Raw genomic sequence first — 23,699 nt, 5'->3', positions numbered from 1 at the left:
TGGATTCATCGGTGACATCAGCATTGTGTAGTTTGGTAGGATATAACGTTGAAGATTCAGTTTTGAAAAGCTAAAAGTGCACCAAGTTAGGACGAAATAAAATTAACTCGGTCGAATGTTATATTAAATTATAAGGGAATTTCCGACAGAGGGAATGAAAATACAATAACAAACACCGTTCAGATTCCGTTAAAATTTTTTTTTGCAATACCTCTGAATAAAAATATCGTTATTCTGTATTCCTTAACGTCACACGTTTTTTGTCAAATTCTATGCGTATCGGTCAACTTTGAAGCAATGTATCTCAAAAAAAAGGATGATGACATATGTGTTTCTTGATATGAATGGATTCAGTATACAATCCCGGATATTCAGTATGTTAGTTTTTAGTCTTTCTTGGTATATAAGAACACAGCCATCCATTGAAAAATCTTTAAAAAAAACCAACTAAAAAAAATGCATTCTCCCTTTATATCGATGTAAATTTGTAGCCAACATTGACGTTTTTTTTTTATAAAAATTAGAAAAAAACAAAAATGGTCATAACCATTGCATATTCCGATGTAACTCGATTCAAAGTACCAGTGTGCCAAATTTTTTCAGTTGAATTATATGAAATTATCAAAACAAATAACAGTGTATATACGAATATCAGTATTTAAACATGAAAATAACATCGATGGATGTATAAGTGTTTTATGTCCAGTGGCAAATATTTCATGTACATTAGGGCGAGAACATGAGTTATTTTTATCTCAATATTAATATTGATTTTGCATGATCGACACGCTGGACAGGATTTGATACGTGAAAAGTCTTAAGGCAACCGTGGTCAAATATGGTAAGCATCATAAGAAATGCTCGCACCTCTTGTTGTAACATCAATAATTTGCATAATACAATATATTGCGCCAATTTTTGGTTAACCTACATGTATATTGAGGGTGCATTTATTCAATAATTTTCCACGAATGACATAATGTTGAACTTTGTCAATTTAAGTGCAATTTGGCATACAGTTTGCAAGGTTTATCTGACTAACTACATGTACGCACCCATCCTACACGTTTACCTCATGCAGAGTATATTATTTGTTATAATGTGTATTTTATCAGGATGTTGATTTCCTTTATAATTTTCACAACTAACATAATGTTTAATCACTTTTTTTTTTATAGCTGCATCAAATTTTTCATTAAGACACAACTATTTTAAATGGTATTGCATCTTCCTGAAAAGGCATGCAATATTTGCCACTGGACGTTAAGCAACCGCCAATCAATCAATTCAAATTTTACTCCAACATCACTGTTTCGAAATAACATTTTGAAGCACCTTTTTATTCATGCATGGATTCATCGGTGACATCAGCATTGTGTAGTTTGGTAGGATATAACGTTGAAGATTCAGTTTTGAAAAGCTAAAAGTGCACCAAGTTAGGACGAAATAAAATTAACTCGGTCGAATGTTATATTAAATTATAAGGGAATTTCCGACAGAGGGAATGAAAATACAATAACAAACACCGTTCAGATTCCGTTAAATTTTTTTTTTGCAATACCTCTGAATAAAAATATCGTTATTCTGTATTCCTTAACGTCACACGTTTTTTGTCAAATTCTATGCGTATCGGTCAACTTTGAAGCAATGTATCTCAAAAAAAAGGATGATGACATATGTGTTTCTTGATATGAATGGATTCAGTATACAATCCCGGATATTCAGTATGTTAGTTTTTAGTCTTTCTTGGTATATAAGAACACAGCCATCCATTGAAAAATCTTAAAAAAAAACCAACTAAAAAAAATGCATTCTCCCTTTATATCGATGTAAATTTGTAGCCAACATTGACGTTTTTTTTTATAAAAATTAGAAAAAAACAAAAATGGTCATAACCATTGCATATTCCGATGTAACTCGATTCAAAGTACCAGTGTGCCAAATTTTTTCAGTTGAATTATATGAAATTATCAAAACAAATAACAGTGTATATACGAATATCAGTATTTAAACATGAAAATAACATCGATGGATGTATAAGTGTTTTATGTCCATTGGCAAATATTTCATGTACATTAGGGCGAGAACATGAGTTATTTTTATCTCAATATTAATATTGATTTTGCATGATCGACACGCTGGACAGGATTTGATACGTGAAAAGTCTTAAGGCAACCGTGGTCAAATATGGTAAGCATGATAAGAAATGCTCGCACCTCTTGTTGTAACATCAATAATTTGCATAATACAATATATTGCGCCAATTTTTGGTTAACCTACATGTATATTGAGGGTGCATTTATTCAATAATTTTCCACGAATGACATAATGTTGAACTTTGTCAATTTAAGTGCAATTTGGCATACAGTTTGCAAGGTTTATCTGACTAACTACATGTACGCACCCATCCTACACGTTTACCTCATGCAGAGTATATTATTTGTTATAATGTGTATTTTATCAGGATGTTGATTTCCTTTATAATTTTCACAACTAACATAATGTTTAATCACTTTTTTTTTTATAGCTGCATCAAATTTTTCATTAAGACACAACTATTTTAAATGGTATTGCATCTTCCTGAAAAGGCATGCAATATTTGCCACTGGACGTTAAGCAACCGCCAATCAATCAATTCAAATTTTACTCCAACATCACTGTTTCGAAATAACATTTTGAAGCACCTTTTTATTCATGCATGGATTCATCGGTGACATCAGCATTGTGTAGTTTGGTAGGATATAACGTTGAAGATTCAGTTTTGAAAAGCTAAAAGTGCACCAAGTTAGGACGAAATAAAATTAACTCGGTCGAATGTTATATTAAATTATAAGGGAATTTCCGACAGAGGGAATGAAAATACAATAACAAACACCGTTCAGATTCCGTTAAATTTTTTTTTTGCAATACCTCTGAATACAAATATCGTTATTCTGTATTCCTTAACGTCACACGTTTTTTGTCAAATTCTATGCGTATCGGTCAACTTTGAAGCAATGTATCTCAAAAAAAAGGATGATGACATATGTGTTTCTTGATATGAATGGATTCAGTATACAATCCCGGATATTCAGTATGTTAGTTTTTAGTCTTTCTTGGTATATAAGAACACAGCCATCCATTGAAAAATCTTAAAAAAAAACCAACTAAAAAAAATGCATTCTCCCTTTATATCGATGTAAATTTGTAGCCAACATTGACGTTTTTTTTAATAAAAATTAGAAAAAAACAAAAATGGTCATAACCATTGCATATTCCGATGTAACTCGATTCAAAGTACCAGTGTGCCAAATTTTTTCAGTTGAATTATATGAAATTATCAAAACAAATAACAGTGTATATACGAATATCAGTATTTAAACATGAAAATTACATCGATGGATGTATAAGTGTTTTATGTCCAGTGGCAAATATTTCATGTACATTAGGGCGAGAACATGAGTTATTTTTATCTCAATATTAATATTGATTTTGCATGATCGACACGCTGGACAGGATTTGATACGTGAAAAGTCTTAAGGCAACCGTGGTCAAATATGGTAAGCATGATAAGAACCTTCAAAAAGACGAGCCTCCTCATGTTATTTTTTTTTGATTAAGTAATTACTTGGCTGTTTTTATAATGATTATTTGATATTCAGACCAAAAACGTCATGATTATTTGATAACCTGGGACTGTATTTTTGATTATTTGATTATCTTGATTCAAAAAATGAATAATGATTATGTGATGACTTTGACATTCCCATGAGGGGGCATCAAAGATATGTCACCCAATGCGTGCACAATTTTCAGCTATCGCCTTGTAAATACGTACAACGTGCGTAGCTAATAAACAATAAATGTCATGTGATGACCAAGTATGGTTTGCTTCTGTAAGGGATCGAACCTACGTACTGCTCCCTCACTTAACGCGAGGACATATCCTCCAAGGCGATTACCATGTATCGTTTACTTCTGTCAGGGATCGAACCCACGTACTAGCTCCTTCAGTTTACGCGAACACATATCCTCCAAGGCGATTACCAAGTATGGTTTGGTTCTGTCAGGGATCGAACCTACGTACAAGCTCCTTAACTTAACGCGAGCATATCCTCTAAGGCGATTACTAAGTATGGTTTGCTTCTGTCAGGAATCTAACCTACTAGCTCCATCACTAAACGGAGGCACATATCCTCCAATGCGATTACCAAGTATAGTTTGCTCATGTCAGGGATCGAACCCACGTACTACTCCCTTACTCAACGTGAACACATATCCTCCAAGGCGATTACCAAATATGGTTTGCTTCTGTCAGGGATCGAACCAACGTACTTCCTCCCTTACTTAACGCGAACACATATCCTCCAATGCGATTACCAAGTCTGGTTTGCTTCTGTCAAGGATCGAAACCACGTACTACTCCCCTCACTTAACGCGAGCACATATCCACCAAGGCGATTATCAAGTCTGGTTTGCTTCTGTCAGAGATCAAAACTACTACTTCCCTCACTTAACGCGAACACATATCCTCCAAGGCAATTACCAAGTCTGGTTTGCCTCTGTCAAGGATCGAAACCACGTACTACCCCCTCACTTAACGCGAGCACATATCCTCCAAGGCGATTATCAAGTCTGGTTTGCTTCTGTCAGAGACCAAAACTACTACTTCCCTCACTTAACGCGAACACATATTCTCCAAGGCAATTACCAAGTCTGGTTTGCCTCTGTCAAGGATCGAAACCACGTACTACCCCCCTCACTTAACGCGAGCACATATCCTCCCAGGCGATTACCAAATCTAGTTTGCTTCTGTCAGAGATCGAAACCACTACCTCCCTCCTAAACCCGAGTACATATCCTCCAAGGCGATTACCAAATCTAGTTTGCTTCTGTCAGATATCGAAACCACTACTACCCTCACTTAACGCAAGTACATATCCTCTAAGGCGATTATCAAGTCTAGTTTGCTTCTGTCAGAGATCGAAACCACTACCATCCTCACTTAACGCGAGTACAAATCCCCTTAGGCGATTACCAAATCTAGTTTGCTTCTGTCAGAGATCGAAACCACTACCTCCCTCACTTAACGCGAGCACATATCCTCCAAGGCGATTACAAAGTCTGGTTCGCTTCTGTCAGAGACCTAAACCACTACTTTCCTCACTAAACGTGAGGACATATCCTCCAAGGCGATTACCAAGTCTGATTTGCTCCTGTAAGGGATCGAACAAACGTACTACCTCCCTCACTAAACGTGAGCACATATCCTCCAAGGCGATTACCAAGTCTGATTTACTTCTGTCAAGGATCGAAACCACGTACTACCTCTCTCATTTTACGCGAGCACATATCCTCCAAGGCGATTACAAAGGCTAGTTTGCTTCTGTCAAGGATCGTAACCACTACCTTCCACACTTAATGCGAGCACATATCCTCCAAGGCGATTACCAAGTCTGGTTTGCTCCTGTAAGAGATCGAACCTACGTTCTGCCTTCCTCACTAAACGTGCGCACATATCCTCCAAGGCGATTACCAAATCTGGTTTGCTTCTGTCAGATATCGAAACTACTACTTTCCACACTTAACGCGAGAACATATCCCTTAAGGCGATTACTAAGTCTGGTTTGCTCCTGTCAGGGATCGAACCCACGTACTACTTCCCTCACCTAACGTGAGCACTAATTCTCCAAGGCGATTACCAAGTCTGGTTTGCTTATGTCAAGGATCGAACCTACTTACAAACTCCTTCACTAAACGTGAACACATATCCTCCAAGGCGATTACCAAGTCTGGTTTGCTCCTGTCAGGGATCTTACCCACGTTTAGCCTCCCTCACTTAACGGGAGCACATATCCTCATAGGCGATTACCAAGTATGGTTTGCTCCTGTCAGGGATCAAACCCACGTACTACCTCCCTCACTTAACGTGAGCACATATTCTCTACGGCGATTACCAAGTCTGATTTGCTCATGTCAGGGATCGAACCCACGGACTATCTTCGTCACTCAACGCGAGGACATATCCTTGAAGGCGATTACCAAGTATGGTTTGCTCCTTTCATGGATCGAACCCACGTACTATATCCATCACTTAGCGCGAGCACATATCATCCAAGGCGATTATTAAATCAGGTTTGCTCCTGTCAGGGATCGAACCCACGTACTACTTCCCTCACTTAACGCGAGCAAATATCCTTCAAGGCGATTACCAAGTCTGGTTTGCTTCTGTCAAGAATCGAAACCACGTATTGCCTCCCTCACTTTACGCGATCACATATCCTCCAAGGCGAATACCAAGTCTAGTTTGCTTATGTCAAGGATCGAAACCACTACCTTCCACACTTAATGCGAGCACGTATCCTCCAAGGCGATTACCAAATCTGATTTGCTCCTGTCAGTGATCGAACCCACGTTCTGCTTCCCTCACTTAACATGAGCATAATCCTCCAAGGCGATTACCAAATCTGGTTTGCTTCTGTCAGAGATCGAAACTTTTGCTTTCCACACTTAACGCGAGCACATATCCTTCAAGGCGATTACCAAGTATGGTTTGCTCCTGTCAGGGATCGAACCCACGTACTACTTCCCTCACGTAGCGTGAGCACATATTCTCCTCGGCGATTACCAAGTCTGGTTTGCTTATGCCGAGGATCGAACCTACGTACAACCTCCTTCACTAAACGTGAGCACATATCCTCCAAGGCGATTACCAAGTCTGGTTCGATTCTGTCAGGGATCTTACCCACGTATAACCTCCCTCACTTAATGCGAGCACATATCCTCCAAGGCGATTACCAAGTATGGTTAGCTCCTGTCAGGGATCAAACCCACGTACTACCTCCCTCACCTAACGTGAGCACGTATTCTTCAAGGCGATTACCAAGTCTGGTTTGCTCCTGTCAGGGATCAAACCCACATACTACCTCCCTCATTCAACGCGAGCACATATTATCCAAGGCGATTATTAAATCAGGTTTCCTGTCAGGGATCGAACCCACGTACTATCTTCTTCACTAAACGCGAGCACATATCCTTCAAGGCGATTACCAAATATGGTTTACTCCTGTCATGGATCGAACCCACGTACTACCTCCCTCACTTAGCGCGAGCACATATTCTCCAAGGCGATTATTTAGTCTGGTTTGCTCCTGTCAGGGATCGAACCCACGTACTATGTTTCTCACTCAACGCGAGCAAATATCCTTCAAGGCGATTACCAAGTTTGGTTTGCTCCTGTCATGAATCGAACCCACGTACTATATCCCCCACTTAGCGCGAGCACATATTCTCCAAGGCGATTTGTAAGTCTGGTTTGCTTCTGTCAGGGATCAAACCCACGTACTACTTCCCTCATTTAACGCAAGCACATATTATCCAAGGCAATTATAAAGTCTGGTTTGCTCCCTGTTTGGGATCGAACACACGTACTATCTTCATCACTTAACGTGAGCACATATCCTTCGAGCCGATTACCAAATATGGTTTGCTTCTGTCAGGGATTAAATCCACGTACTACCTCCCTCATTTAGCGCGAGCACACATTTTCCATAGCGTTTATTAAGTCTGGGTTGCTCCCGTCAGAGATCCAACCCACGTACTACCTTCCTGACTTATCGAGGGCACATATCCTCCAAGGCGATACAAAGTGTGGCTTACTCCTGTTAGGGATCGAACCAACGTACAACCTCCCACATTTAACGCGAGCACATGTCCTCCAAGGCGATTACCAAACATGGTTTGCTCCTGTCATTGATCTAACCCACGTACTATATCCCCCACTTAGCGCGAGCACATATTCTCCAAGGCGATTAGTAAGTCTGGTTTGCTCCTATCAGGGATCAAACCAACGTACTAGCGCCCTCATTTAACGCGAGCACATATTCTCCATGGCAATTATAAAGTCAGGTTTGCTCCTGTTAGGGATCGAACACACGTTCTATCTTCATCATGATCACTTAACGCGAGCACATATCCTTCAAGGCGATTACCAAGTATGGTTTGCTCCTGTCATGGATCGAACCTACGTACTATATCCCTTACTTAGCGCGAGCACATATTCTCCAAGGCGTTTATTAAGTCTGGGTTGCTCCTGTCAGAGATCGAACCCACGTACTATCTTCCTCGTTTAACGCCAGCACATATCCTCCAAGGCGATTACCATGTCTGGTTTGCTCCTGTTAGGGATCAAACCCAAGTACTACCTTCCTGACTAAACGAGCGCACATATTCTCCAGGGCGAAACAAAGTGTGGCTTCCTCCTGTCAGGGATCGAACCAACGTACAATCTCCCTCACTTAACGCGAGCACATATCCTCCAGGGCGATTACCAAACATGGCTTGCTTCTGTCAGGGATCGAATCCACGTACAAACTGCCTCACTTAACGCAAGCACATATTCTCAATGGAAATTAGTTAGTCTGGTTTGCTTCTGTCAAGGATCCAAACCACGTACTGCCTCCCTTACTTAACGCGAGCACATATCCTCCAAGGCGATTACGAAGTCTTGTTGCTTCTGTCAAAAATCGAAACCACTACTTTTCTCACTTAACGCGAGCACAAAGCCTTCAAGGCGATTACCAAGACTTAGTCCGGTTTGCACGTGTCAGAGATTAACATGACTATCTCCCTCACTTAACGAGAGCACATATCCTTCAAGGCGAATACCAAGTCTGGTTTGCTTCTGTCAAGGATCGAACCTACGTACAACCTCCTTCACTAAACGTGAGCACACATCCTCCAAGGCGATTATCTAGTCTGGTTTGCTCCTGTCAAGGATCTAACCCACGTATAACCTCCCTCACTTTACACGAGCACATATCCCCAAAGGCGGATATGTGCTCGCGTTAAGAGAGGAATATAGTACGTGGCTTCGATCCCTGATAGGACGAACCAGACTTGGTAACCGCCTTGGGGGATATGTGCTCGTGTAAAGTAAGGGAGGTTATACGTGGGTAAGATCCCTGACAGATGCCAATAGGAATACATACAATCTGTCGACAAACCTTACTGCCGAAACTTACATAAATGTTTTACGGAGAAAATCCATGGCTGAATCATCTTATTACACCTCCAGTAAGTATATATAGGACATTTACCTTTTTGTTTTGAGAAAAAAGGCTTTCCATGAGTTGCAGCAAAAACTTTTGCAATTAGATATATCAATCGACCAGATGATTAAATAGGAAAAAGTAAAATCACAAAAATACTGAACTCAGAGGAAAATCAATTTGGAAAGTCCATAATCACATTGCAAAATCAAAAAACAAAACGCATCAAAAACGAATGGACAAGAACTGTCATATTCCTGACTTGGTACAGGCATTTTCAAATGTAGAAAATGGTGGATTAAACCTGGTTCTATAGCGCTAACCCTCTCACTTTAATAACAGTCTCATCAAATTCCGTTACATTTACATGATGCGTTAAATAAAGTCACAATCAATAAAATAGTCAAAATATGGGAACATCAGTCATCATCGTATAACAATTTAACAGGACACAACAACATCTACTATTTACGAACACATGGATTGATTTGAGTGTCTGACGTCAGAAAACTTATATACGTCACATAAATTTGTCGTTCAATGTGCATACAATAGTTATCAAAAGTACCTGGATTATAAACAATTTAAAATTTTACATAGGCAATGAGCGCAGACAGGGTTAAAAAATCAAAAGTATGTAAGAATAAATTACAGAAATCAAACTAGTCCAAAAGTTATACATAGAATTTATGAGAATCCAAAACTTTTAAAAGGAACAATTTAACAGGACACAAAAACCTATCCACGAACACATGGATCTACTTGAGTGTGCGACGTCAGAAAAATTATATACGTCACATAAATTTGTCGTTCAATGTGCATACAAACAATTTTAAAATTTACATAGGCAATGTACGCATACAGGGTTAAAAAATCCAAAGTATGTAAGAATAAATTACAGAAATAGACCGAGATTCAAACTAGTCCAAAAATTATACATAGAATATATGAGAATCCAAAACTTTTTAAAGGGAACAATTTAACAGGTTATCAAACGTACCAGGATTATAATTTAATACGCCAGACGCGCGTTTCGTCTACATAAAACTCATCAGTGACGCTCAGTTCGAAATAGTTGTAAAGCCAAACAAATACAAAGTTGAAGAGCATTGAGGACCCCAAATTCCAAAAAAGTTGTGCCAAATACGGCTAAGGTAATCTATTCCTTGGGTAAGAAAATCCTTAGTTTTTCGAAAAATTCAAAGTTTTGTAACAGGAAATTTATAAAAATGACCACATAATTGATATTCATCTCAGCATCGAAGTGCTGACTACTGGGCTGGTTATACCCTCGGGGACGAAACGTCCATCAGCAGTGGCATCGACCCAGTTGTGTAAATAGTTATCAAACGTACCAGGATTATAATTTAATACGCCAGACGCGCGTTTCGTCTACATAAGACTCATCAGCGACGCTCAGATCAAAATAGTTGTACAGCCAAACAAATACAAAGTTGAAGAGCATTGAGGACCCCAAGTTCCAAAAAAGTTGTGCCAAATACGGCTAAGGTAATCTATTCCTGGGGTAAGAAAATCCTTAGTTTTTCGAAAAATTTAAAGTTTTGTAACAGGAAATTTATAAAAAATGACCACATAATTGATATTCATCTCAGCACCGAAGAGCTGACTACTGGGCTGGTGATACCCTCAGGACGAAACGTCAACCAGCAGTGGCATCGACCCAGTGGTGTAAATAGTTTCGTCTACATAAGACTCATCAGTGACGCTCAGATCAAAAAGTCAAAACTGTCAACCGAATCAAAAGGAGTATCAAAAGCACTTAATTTATCTAAACCATCCAAATACAGGTCAATAAGAAACGAAATTATACGGGTCTATTTTGTAAAGTCTTAGTAGCCTATATATAGTGGGGACCTTCAAATGTTCAGAAGAGGCCTAAGCTGAGCTGTGGTTGTGACATGAATATGTTCTATATGACTCTTTGTGGAGCGTACGGCCTTGAATGTCGTTGAATGTTTAATTTAATTATTCCGTGTGGGATTGTCATGCATTGTATCACCACATTGTTGCCTGCTTTGTTGGCCAATACGAACACAAAACGCTCCTGATTACATGCATTGTGTTTTCAATCCTAGAGATGCATGTATTACTTATTCTTGTATGTGTTTCTAAATTATTTTTTGAAATGTGATACATGTATGCGAATATCAACAATATTGTGACATGTATTAAAATAGGAATTAAGTGCCTTTATGTCAGATTTCTCCCGTTTACACATTGTTTACCATAGGATGAAGAAGCAACTATGAATTGTCAACTCTTCTCAATTTATTTTCTACCGTGGACGATATTCACCATTTTGAACAAAAATATTAATCCTTTGAGAGTGGAAAGTAACCAAGACTATATGATATATTATTAGTATGGCGTTCAAAATCACTGAATTAGTATATATTTGTTTAGGGGCACGCTGAAGGACACCTCCGGTCCTTCTCAATTTTATGTTTAAGTCTGTGGTGTTCCCATGATACATAAGCACATCTTGACATATTTTATCTTGCATATTTAGAAAAGAAAAGATATCAGGTATGTCAAAAGTAAAATAACAAAATGTCGAACTCCAAGGAAATCTCAAAACGGAAAGTCCCTTAACAAATGACAAAATCAAAATCAAACGAATGGAAAACAATTGATATATTCCTGACTTGGTACATGTACATACATTTTCCTAGTTAGAAACTGGTGGATTGAACCTGATATTACAGCTAACTAAACCTCTTACTTTTATGACAGTCGCATGAAATTCCTTGTATTGACAACACTGTGTAAATAAAGCTAACAGACAATAACAGGTAAAAATGTCCAAAATTGGATATATATGTATATATGTTAATCTTTAAACTGCTTAACTATGTCAACTAAAAAAAATTGGCATAAACACACTATAAACAAAACATATAGCTAATGCGACGTTTACCTTGAGGACCTTGAGGATGTTTGCTACTTTGTTTAAAAAAACATGCTCTCTAAAAGACTTATATGAATAATAGTATATAAATAACAAAACTAAAGAAGCAAAAAAAAGAATGAAGGGTTCATAACCTTGTTTTCAGTGAGCGTCACTGATGAGTATTATGTAGACGACACGCTCGTCTGGCGTATTAAATTATAATCCCGGTACCTTTCATAACTATTTCATTTCGAGATATAGGCCATTGAAACATTTCCGGGAAATCATTTTCTCTAGAATGTTCATACCTTTAACAATTGCACCTTTTTTTCACAGAAAAACTTTTGAAAAACATGGATTTTATATTTTTTTTAAATATGGCTTTTTTAAACTGTATGTTATAAAATTATGAAAAGAAAATTAAAGAAGGGGTTACCGGGCAAAACATTGATCAAGACTACATGGATAAAACTAGCGGACTCCGAGTATCTGACACTATACCAAAAACAGGAGTCCAATCACATTACCCTATGCTAGGCAAAATAATTGGATTTATTAGAATGGGATTTAACATAGCAGCTGTATAATATAATTGGATATTAATGACTGACCTTTTTATCCTGTCAGTTACAAATATGACAATTTTATGTTTCTTTCTTAAAACCGAACTCATAAAAAACACGGTAATTCCCTCTTCTGAAATAAAAATCAATGGTATCTATGATGAGATTATTCTGCATAACTCGCGCAAATATATATAAGATAGTACAAGCTATTGTTGATGGCGTTCTACATCTCTTTTTAACAAATCTTTAGCTGAAACTACTTACCAATATCATGTCCTTGGAAACTTATGTGTTCGTCCCTACTTTCAGTACTCATCATTTTCTTGACAAGCTCTTGGATACAACTATTGTTTGGATCAGATTCCTGTAGGACATCCTTAAACAAATGAAAGGTAGGATATGGTCGGTCATTTAAGATATCAAGTAGAACCTTGTTACGTTCACGTTGTGTGGTTGGTTTGATAATTTCCTCTCTGTCTTCTATCATTATAATACATCTGGAAATGAGGTTATCTAGAACCAACTTGTCAAGTACTGTGATATCTAATAATTCATCATAGTAACCAGTAAGGTCTCGGTTTTCCTGATCTAAAATACATATAAACTGATGTTTTTAAATGATCAAAGAAAGATATTCACGGAATGTCCCGCAAGTAAGTTAGAATGATATGTCTGTCTTTTATTTTTCACATTTCACAACCGAAAAAAACTATATCAAGGGGTAAATAAATAACAGTTGACATGTACAAATATGATGTGTTCTCTTTTTCTATAATCGAATGAATTTTAACTGCCTTCCCGATTTTACAGAAAAGTGAAAAAACAATTACAAGGTTGTTGAATCACAAGTTCTTATAATAACTGTTTGTTCCCTTCATAGTTACATATTTTTCGTTTATTATATATATTTATATACATTTTCCAACTCAGAAATTAATAAAAAAAAAAACTATTGAGCTTGATTGTTTGTGTTCGTTCACCAGTTTTTGAGAAACAAATTACCGTTACAATGAATAATATGAACAAAGCACGGCAAATCAAATGTCAATTGATGCATGAACATAGATCTGAAAGAATTGTACCTTTGTCTTTACTTTGTGTTTGTTTTTGTGTGGTTTCTTCTTTCAGATTGACTTGTATCTTCTCGGATTTCTAAAACAAAGTAGTTGCATCTTTTATCTTTACTTAACATGCTGAATTATTACTGTTTAATTTGAATTTTAATGCAAAGAATAAATAAACAAATACAATATTTAAAGAATATGTGTATACACGACACACTATATTAGTTCCATGTTAAGTCAACTGTACAATATTGGGTCAAACGCGAAAGTCATCATTAGAAGCGCAAACTCTAAAAAATATTTTCATCTGGGAGATCTGGCATTACTTGGATAAGTACATAATTACATAATGACATAATGACAGTTGCAATCATCTCTCTTGTTGAAAGTTTTGTTTTCAACCTTTAATGTTAATGTATGGATCATGTTGATGTATGGCATAATATTAGGAAGACTTTACTGTATCTATGGAGTCATGCAAGAGGTGTTATGCTGCTTGATTTATATATCCAAATATATGAAGCGGGCCACGAAACTAAGAGATATAGGAGCTAAAAATAAATGTAAACCTCAAAAATAACATGTTATGAATTTTGTAAACATAAAACCAAAACAGTTGAACAGCTACGACTTTAAATGATAGCTTAATGCACATTTTAGCACCTAATATAAGTTTCTTGCTACTTTATTTTTAAAATTCATAAACTTGCAGTTTGAGAAAAGTAAGTTGTTTATCATCATATCGAAGTATATATTCTCGTGAACCACCAGAAGAGGTATTAACTCAGTCCTGTGAAAAATGAATAACAAAGGGCCACATGGCATTCTTTATTCGTTAGTAGTAAATTGAATCGGACCTGAAAACCAGTCATTAACAGACTCGTTCTTATAAATGGCCGTCTGGGCTTGGGTTATCTGTTTAGAGTGAAGTCCCGTAATAAAACGCATCATGATTCGGACGTCTCTATGTGGGGAAAAAATAAACATTATATGACAGTGACATATAGTTAAATCTATGTCTGATCTTTAGAAATCGTATATTGGCTCGAGTTTTCTATAAGCAATGCAATTGATGATTTTTTTTAAATACATGATATCTCAATGAAACAAACTAATTATTGAAGAACTACGGCTCAGTCATTACCGCTGTTGCAGTCACTACCTCTGTACTGTGGGCATTTTATATATCACGATAATAACTTTTATCTAATTTAGTTATTACAGATGCAAAAGACTTTTTTTAGCATTATATTGATTAAAAAAGAAGCCGTACAATTCTTGTCAGCCCTCCTTGTTCTTGTGTATCCTTCCTTTGAGGCAGAGGCAAATTATGTACTACATAAGACTTTCCAGACTGTGACAGTGACACTGTGTCAGGCCTCGAGGCAGATAGAGCTGGATACATTGTCGATATATCAGCTTTCGATATGTAGCTAGGTACATGCGTGTTCTTTCCTAAAAAAAAAATAAACATGCCAAGTGAAAACCAAAGCATCGGTTGTTGAAAAATGATACATTTTGACAAGTGTCATCTTTCGAGCTTTGAACATCATTTATATTGCATCAACATAGAAATATATACTCAATAAGAAGCCACTACTGAATCGCAAATAATTTCGCTTCTTCATTGTTTTGAACCAACCCGTCTTTTAAATTGCTAAATATCAATTAAGTCAGGTTTGACAACTCTAAGTTCAGTGACCCAAGGGATCTTTTACGTCCTAAGCTTTATGAATAATGAGAATGTTTGTGCAATCGATCTCAATACAATCAATGTACCCAACTTTAAAGTTCTTTTAAACAATGAGTGAAAGATATCATAGGGACATTCAAACTCACAAGTCGAAATTAAACCGACAACGAATGCTATGGCTATAAAACAACCAGACGAACAGACACACAATAGTACACAACAAAAGAGAAAACTAAAGACTAAGTAACATGAACCCCACCAAAAACTTGGGGCGATCTTGAAGTCTCCCGAAGTAGATTTATAATTTATCTATAATACGTTCTTTTGACTATCACCAGCCCAGTAGTCAACACTTCGGTGTTGACATGAATATCAATAATGTGGTAATTTTTTTAAATTTCCTGTTTACAAAAGTTTGAACTTTTCGAAAAACTAAGGATTTTCTTATCCCAGGCATAGATTACCTAAGCCGTATTTGGTACAACTTTTTGGAATTTTGAATCCTCAATGCTCTTCAACTTTGTACTTGTTTGGCTTTATAAACATTTTGATATGAGCGTCACTGATGAGTCTTATGTAGACAAAACGCACGTCTGGCGTACTAAATTTTACCTGGTACTTTTGGTAACTATTGACAATTGTTCAGGAGAGAACAGGATGATTGTTAGGAATTAGGAGGTTTTACCTTCGAAATGCTTAGAAATGAGTTATTATAATGTATAGCTTTTACATCTACATTTTACTAAATTGCGATTTGAACAACGTTGAGGACACACATTGCGAGAAAAATTCACAAGTTGACAAAAAATATATGAGTGTATCCACCCAAACGACGCTGTCAGGTCAAACAACGAGCAACGTATTTTAATTGTTTTTGCATTGTGAAAAAAAAGTCATCATAGAAACAAGGATTTTATCGTGTGCATGTTGTAAGTATGCCAGACAAAAGAGTCAAAAGTGAAGTTCGAATCCTGAATAGTTAAAAAAAGCCAAATATACCTTCTTTTTTTTCAAATATGAAATTCTATGAATTGTAAAAGAAGATTATATCAACACTATCGAAATGGGACATCATTTGTCTTAAGTATTTTTTTTTTTCTATTTAATATTGCCAGTTATTGATTTTTGTTTTATAATACTTAAGTTCCACTTATGGGAATGAAAACAAAATCTTCAAATACCATTAATAAAAATTAGGCGTACAGAAAGAACAAAGTCTAGACCACGTATATGTTATAAGATGTATGAGTACAGTATTTTTGTCTATGACTTTAAACGTACTTTCAAATTGATATTAGGTCATACAAAAACACTAACGTTTTGATGAAAATCATAATTGAATATTAGAGTGCTTATCCCTCTTTAGTTAACTAAAACATCTTACATTTGTCAGTTTACTTTCTTTCTTTATTTATTTTTTTTACAGTTTACAGTATAATAATTTGATATTATTTTAACAGATATAAGACCATATATATTGTGTGTCTCCTACAAAGTCACAATTAGCAAAAAGTAATCCATGACAGGTCAAAGTACAGCCTTATGTTTTTGCTACTCTTTTACACTATTGGTGGTTGTCAAAGGTACCAAGATTATAATTCAGTAAGCCAGACTATTGACAGTCTTCCTACCTTCCAAACAAACACAAGTATGGATGCTGAGAATGCTGAAGACTGCGTGAAATACAAGTACATTATGTTTTAAGTTATCCAAATGAATCTTTAACACAAGTAAAAGTTACGCACAAAAACATGTGCAAAAAAACAACAACAAATATTGATTCCCGTTTAGCTCCTTACTCTGATGACATTATTGAATGTAAATTAACATCGACAGGATTTAATTCTAAAAAACCAGACACCAGGCACATTATTTCATAGTATTACAGACATGACTTACCTGGATCTTTAACCCATTCAAGTAGCGAGTTTTTGAACTGTCGCACATGTATCGATTTCTTTGCCATTCCAACTTTCTCCATGACGTCTTTGAATTTATCATTGTCTGATTCAGATAACTGCAGTACATTGCATTCACCTGGAACAACGTATGTAGGAAATATATAATTAAGTATGTGCTAGAACTTTAATATATATGTATCCGTGACTGTATCTCACGGTTCTTTACAATATATAATAATGCTTATCTGCAATCAATTCCATGTTCATGTCGCACTGTGTAACAACTCTAGAGAGAAAATGTAACACTAGGTCACCGAAAGCTGACTGTTTAGTTCGGTCTATGTCAATTATTTCCCACTTGTTATTTTAACTACCATTATGTTAGATACCTTGTGAGCTACGCATATACTTTTTTGAATTAATCATGTAATCTTTGAAATAGATGCAATTGATTCAATATATGTTTTTACTGTACCTTGTCTAATAAAACTGTCATAATACTGAAGAAGGCTCGCTCTTTTTAGAACACAATGCAGCTGCCATTCTAGCAAGTTCTGAGGTTGATTTGTTGCCATTTTGATTAACCAATTATCTGTAGAAGAAAAAAGTTATAAACACTTCCAAGCTTATACCATGTATAAATTATCAAATTAATTAATGATTAATAAATAAACTCTTGTTTTTTTTTTAAACAAGTGTCCACTTACAAACTCAAAGTTGAATAATTAGGCCAGTTGTATCAGAACAAAATAGGCTTAGAACATTAAAGAAGCAATTATATCTAGTGTTTTGAAACAATGATCTTTATCCTTCATCTGTTAACGAATTATTTGGGATATTATATTATAATATGTGAAACAATGCCCTGTCCTTGCAAGAACATGTTACCACTTTTACTCGACAAGCATTTAGTTGTAAATTCTTATTGAGTTTATTTTAATGTAGATAAAGAAAGAGTTTTCATACAAATGGAACAGTCCTTTACCCCGATTAAGATATCGTAAATCGATTGGCAAATGATAAAAAAGGTAACAAATACAAACTGATGGAATCACATGAACGCCCAAATGAATGATAAATAGTTGTGACATTGACCTTCATACTGCATGTCCTTACCTTATAGTGATACTGAATTTTCCAAATGAAACGCACCTGAAGACTTGCTTTAAATTAAACTCAAAGGAATGAGAAGATACGAATTCTGATTTTAGTGACAGTCGTTTCTGATGTTAAAGTCTTGTAGATAGATAAGTGTATTTCTATTCATACTTTCATGCATTTACTATGTACTCCCATTACATCAAAAAGTACTTTAACTAGGTACGTCAAATAGGTAAGTGTTGTGTTATGCATACATAACACACCTTATAAAGTTACACTTAACAAAATATCGCAAGAAGAAATAGGACGGCATTATAATACTAATATCGAAAAATCAAAATACTATTTAAACAGACAGTTTGTGAATGGAGACACTGACATCCTCAAGATCAAACAAACACATCTACATTGTGCATGTTGTGTATATAAACTCATCAGGATTAGATTTTCTATTTACGACAAACGCGCGTTTCGTCTATTGAGACTTATCAGTGGCGATCGAATTCAAAGAAAGATAAAAAAAAAAAAAAAAAAGCCACAGAAAGTACGCAGTTGAAGAGCATTGATGACCAAAATTTCTAAAAGTATTGCCATATAAAGCTAAGGTAATCTATTCCTGAGGTGGGAAAGCCTTAGTATTTCAAAAACTCTAAAGTTTGGTAAACAGTTCATTTAAAAATATGACCATATCAACAATAATTCATGTCAGCATATACGTGCTTACTATTGGACTCGTGATACCCTCAGGGAATTAAAACTGCATTCGACCAAGTGGTTGTAAATAAAGTCATCAGAAGAACCAGGATTAAATTTTGTATAAACGCCAGACTCGCTTTCGTCTACAAAAGAGTCAGTTTTTTTTTTTCACAATGACATCGACGGAGCAGTTTTTGTATAAAGAGGAAATTTGTGAAATTCAGTATAGTGTACATATGCATAATCGTAACCTATATACTTTGAGCTGTAAACGCAATTCCATGAAGCGAATTGTAGATAACGACTACAAAATTATGATAGGAAAGTTGAAATCGTTTAGGATACGAATACTCTGATTTCGTAGATGATCCGCTTCATTACCATTTGTTTAGGTAGTTCATATTTACTCCCTAGTCTAAGGAAGTATGAACCAAATAAAGAAGCACGAGAACATGATGAATCGTTGACAGCCAAAACGTCCGTAGCGCAACAATGTTCAATTTACAAACATTTTGTTTTAAGGAGGCTCGAGGGTATAAAAATTTCAGAAAAAAAATAAACATTTGTTTTTCTTTTCAAATTTTATTTGTTACCTTTTGTAGTTGTTACTTTATCATATGGTACAAAATAATTCAAAACAATCAATTCGTGTTGGCCCCAGAAGACTTTTAAAATGTATACATCATTGAAAAAGTTCCAAATTATCTACCTTTGGTGGAAAAATTACATTTTTTTGCTTTAAAATTGAAATATCTTTTTCAACTCATCGGTGACCTATATTTTTTTATATAATTTCCATATAAGCTGTACTTAAACAAAATTATTGTAAAATTTGAGCGATTTCTGAAATAAATTTCTTTTTTTATTTCAATATTAACTTTATTTCTCCTATTACTTCAACAGAAAAAAACCACTTTTACAAAAATGTGTGCTTCTTTCGAAAGCAGATTGTGAGCTCAAATGAACGGTGACCCTACTTTTTTATTTTATTTTTCTATTAACTTTAAGATAAAGTTCATTTATAGAAAAATATAGAGAAATCCTATATAAATGATTTAGACCCGCGAACTCCCTTAAATTCAACTATAGTTTCAAGTACAAATGAAATGCAAATTTAAATAAATTTAAACAATACCGATTATAGTTGTCCTGTCGTTGTGGGGCGAAACCAATTCACATGACAAGACTATTTTAAAGTTTAGATTTAATCAGTTTCGAAACATTACATTTGGGTGACTCTTTTGTTGTTTATTCAATGAAACATTTGTATTTGAACATTTCATTCATAAAAAGACTTTAAAAGTTATCTTAACGATACACCAATGAGGACAATATTTTGACTTAGACGATTAACATGAATGCTATAGACATTTCTAATCTTGAAGGATAATCTTACCAATATACATGTTATGCTTTAATGTCTCTGTTTTGTTAATGTTCATGCATTATTCCGAAAGTTGTCATTTCTATGAGTTTGTATGGACAAGAAATGAACACTGTGTAAAAAAAAACGAATAATCTAAATACCCAAGTTGTTGCTTTTTAGATTATTTTATAAACTACATCGGTAAAGAACGAAGATATAGCATGTTATCTTCTTAGCCCATGTAACAACTTTGTATCATTTACATAGCTACTGAAGGTCGATACCTTTTCCTTTGAATCCTATTTCCCAAACGGTAATGTCAGCTCCGTTATAGCTTGCAATGCGGTTTGAGTTGTTATTAATAATGAATTGAGCACGGTTATCTATAGTTTTTGTTTTCGACCTCATCTGAACTCTGATGGAGCGTTGTCTCATTGGCATTTATATCATCATTTCCTAGGTTTTTTTTATAAGACAGGTATTACTGATTCTAGGTAAACAAATTTTAATTTCAAATTTTAAAAATATCACAATGGCCGGTTTGGCTGTACAGTTTTTGTATTGCTTTACCAGTTTAGTTTTGTATTATATGCCTAGGTGTGTGTGTGTGTGTAAGTTTGTTTCTTTATGCAGATTTAATTTTGTTTCTGTTCTAAATAAGCTTGAAGTGATAAAGACCAAACGTTTAACAAGTTTTTTTAAACAAACCTATACACTTTGATACTTCATACATCGGGCATAACGGGTGTATTGCAAAGCCGCCTGAACTGTAGTGTTCTTTTTTCACGTACTCAGTCAGATCTTTGTATTTTAGACATTTCTTTATTTATTTAATTGAAACACATGTTAACAATACATCACTGACAATATTTCCTTGATTGCAAACAAATGTCCAACTTTGGAAATGAAATTGTTTTTGTTCATTGTGTGATTGCCGTGAACGAATTATAAAACATGGACGATGTTACAGATTTTTGTTTCATATTCCTGTTGACAGAGAACACATATTTTAGATTTTTATTACCTATATTAACTAAAATGTATTTGCTAATTTTCCTTGATGGACATTCAAAAGTGTAATGTAATTTTTGCATATACCGCGAAAAAATAGGTACATGATAGGTTTCTACAAATACATTGTAAGCTGATTAATCGAAAACTTAAATTTAAAAAATGTAATCTGTTTTGAATCTTAAAGACGTCAATTTACGACGAACTAGTACACATTTTTGGTTAGGTACCAGCTGAAGGATTTATTTGTCAAGAATATACTTCCTTTTGCTATATATATATATCATCACACATGTAAGTCATCGTGCATATGTAGTCTTTCTGAAGTCCACATTTAACATTCAATTAAATAAACTCATCATAGATACCAGGACTAAATTTAGAATACGCCAGACGCGCGTTTCGTCTAAAAAAGACTCATCAGTGACGCTCGAATCGAAAAAAATTGAAAAGGTCAAATTAAGTACGAAGTTGAAGAACATTGAAGACCAACATTCCTAAAAGTTTTGTTAAGAACTTTTTATTCACACATTTTGATTTTACTTTATTCATGGACATCGTTTTTTGTATCAATGCCGGGAAGTATATGCATTCCAGTAAACTGACAATTGTTATTCTTGTTTATCTGTTTTATGTAAGTACCGAATGAGTGACGGGTCAGTGACAACAATCAATCAATCAAATCAATTTTCAAAACCTAATTTTCGGATTTCATACGCAACAGTACCAAACATACTGTCACATAGAAAAGAAACACACCAGTACACAAATCACTAAACATACGAAAGACTGAGCAATACTAACCACCCACCAAAACTAGAATGAATGCACGTGCTTTAACAAGGTAATGTATGTTTCTCGAACTCATTTCAAGTAGTAACTTTGTAATCTCTTTTCTGAACCATTAAATATATTAACAAATAAATTGATGAATAACAAAATATCTTACATCAATGATTTTACTATATCTCGTTTTTTTTTAAAGAATATTATAGTCATATCACCACATGTCGGTAATTCTAACAACACTAATTTGTATATTTCAAGACTCTTAATTAAGTGACAAAAATCATTTTTGTCACAAATGCTAAAAAGTTGATGCTATATTTTTTTTAACAACGTTTACTCATGAAATATTTGTCTGGCTTAACAAATTACTTGAGTTTTATACATCATCACACAATTTAGTGACTTAAACAAACTAATTCGTTTGAACAATTATCACATATTCATAACACCAAAAATTATTCTTAAGCGCACGTTTTATCCGTCGAGGTCCGTTCCGTCCGGTGGAATATTATGAGCATGTTCAAAACTTTGAACGGACGCCCAACGGATAAAACGTCTGTTGAACGTCCGTTAGGCGTCCGTTTTGAACGGTACTCGTCCGTTTCGTTTCCGTTGTGTATCCGTTACGTGGCCGTTACGTGTCCGTTATACATCCGTTGGATGTTTAAGAGATAAATTCACCAACGGACTTCTACCGGACGTTTAACGGATAAAACGGATTTTGAACGATTGAGAAACGGACTTCTATCGACGTATAACGGATAAATAAAGGCATCAGTAGTATACCGCTGTTCAAAACTCATAAATCCATGGAGAAAAAAACAAAATCGGGGTAACAAACTAAAACCGAGGGAAACGCATTAAATATAAGAGGAGAACAACGACACAACACCGAAACGCAACACACACAGAAACGGGCCAGGCATCAGACAAAATACCACGAGAATAACAAATATAACATCAAAACCAAATACATGAATTTGGGATAGACAAGTACCGTGCCACGGATTATTTATATGCAGCAACAATACTGCAATCTGATTGGTTGACTATCCCGGTGTAAATAACATAGTTTTTGTTTTCGACCTCATATGAACTCTGATGGAGCGTTGTCTCATTGGCATTTATATCATCAAAACAAACTAATTCGTTTGAACAATTATCACATATTCATAACACCAAAAATTATTCTTAAGCTCACGTTTTATCCGTCGAGGTCCGTTCCGTCCGGTGGAATATTATGAGCATGTTCAAAACTTTGAACGGACGCCCAACGGATAAAACGTCTGTTGAACGTCCGTTAGGCGTCCGTTTTGTACGGTACTCGTCCGTTTCGTTTCCGTTGTGTATCCGTTACGTGGCAGTTACGTGTCCGTTATACATCCGTTTGATGTTTAAGAGATAAATTCACCAACGGACTTCTACCGGACGTTTAACGGATAAAACGGATTTTGAACGAATGAGAAACGGACTTCTATCAACGAATAACGGATAAATAAAGGCAACAGTAGTATACCGCTGTTCAAAACTCATAAATCCATGGACAAAAAAACAAAATCGGGGTAACAAACT

At 35.4% G+C, this 23,699-nt stretch overlaps 1 protein-coding gene across 1 annotated transcript in view; it reads right to left on the bottom strand.

The window, feature by feature from the left end:
- Nucleotides 1-23,699, bottom strand: part of LOC134727785 (uncharacterized) — a 391,209-nt gene that overhangs the window by 23,073 nt on the left and 344,437 nt on the right. The window lies entirely within an intron of this gene.

This window comes from Mytilus trossulus, chromosome 8, assembly GCF_036588685.1.
Source record: "Mytilus trossulus isolate FHL-02 chromosome 8, PNRI_Mtr1.1.1.hap1, whole genome shotgun sequence".
NCBI lineage: Eukaryota > Metazoa > Mollusca > Bivalvia > Mytilida > Mytilidae > Mytilus > Mytilus trossulus.
This window is presented reverse-complemented; position numbering and strand designations above follow the sequence as displayed.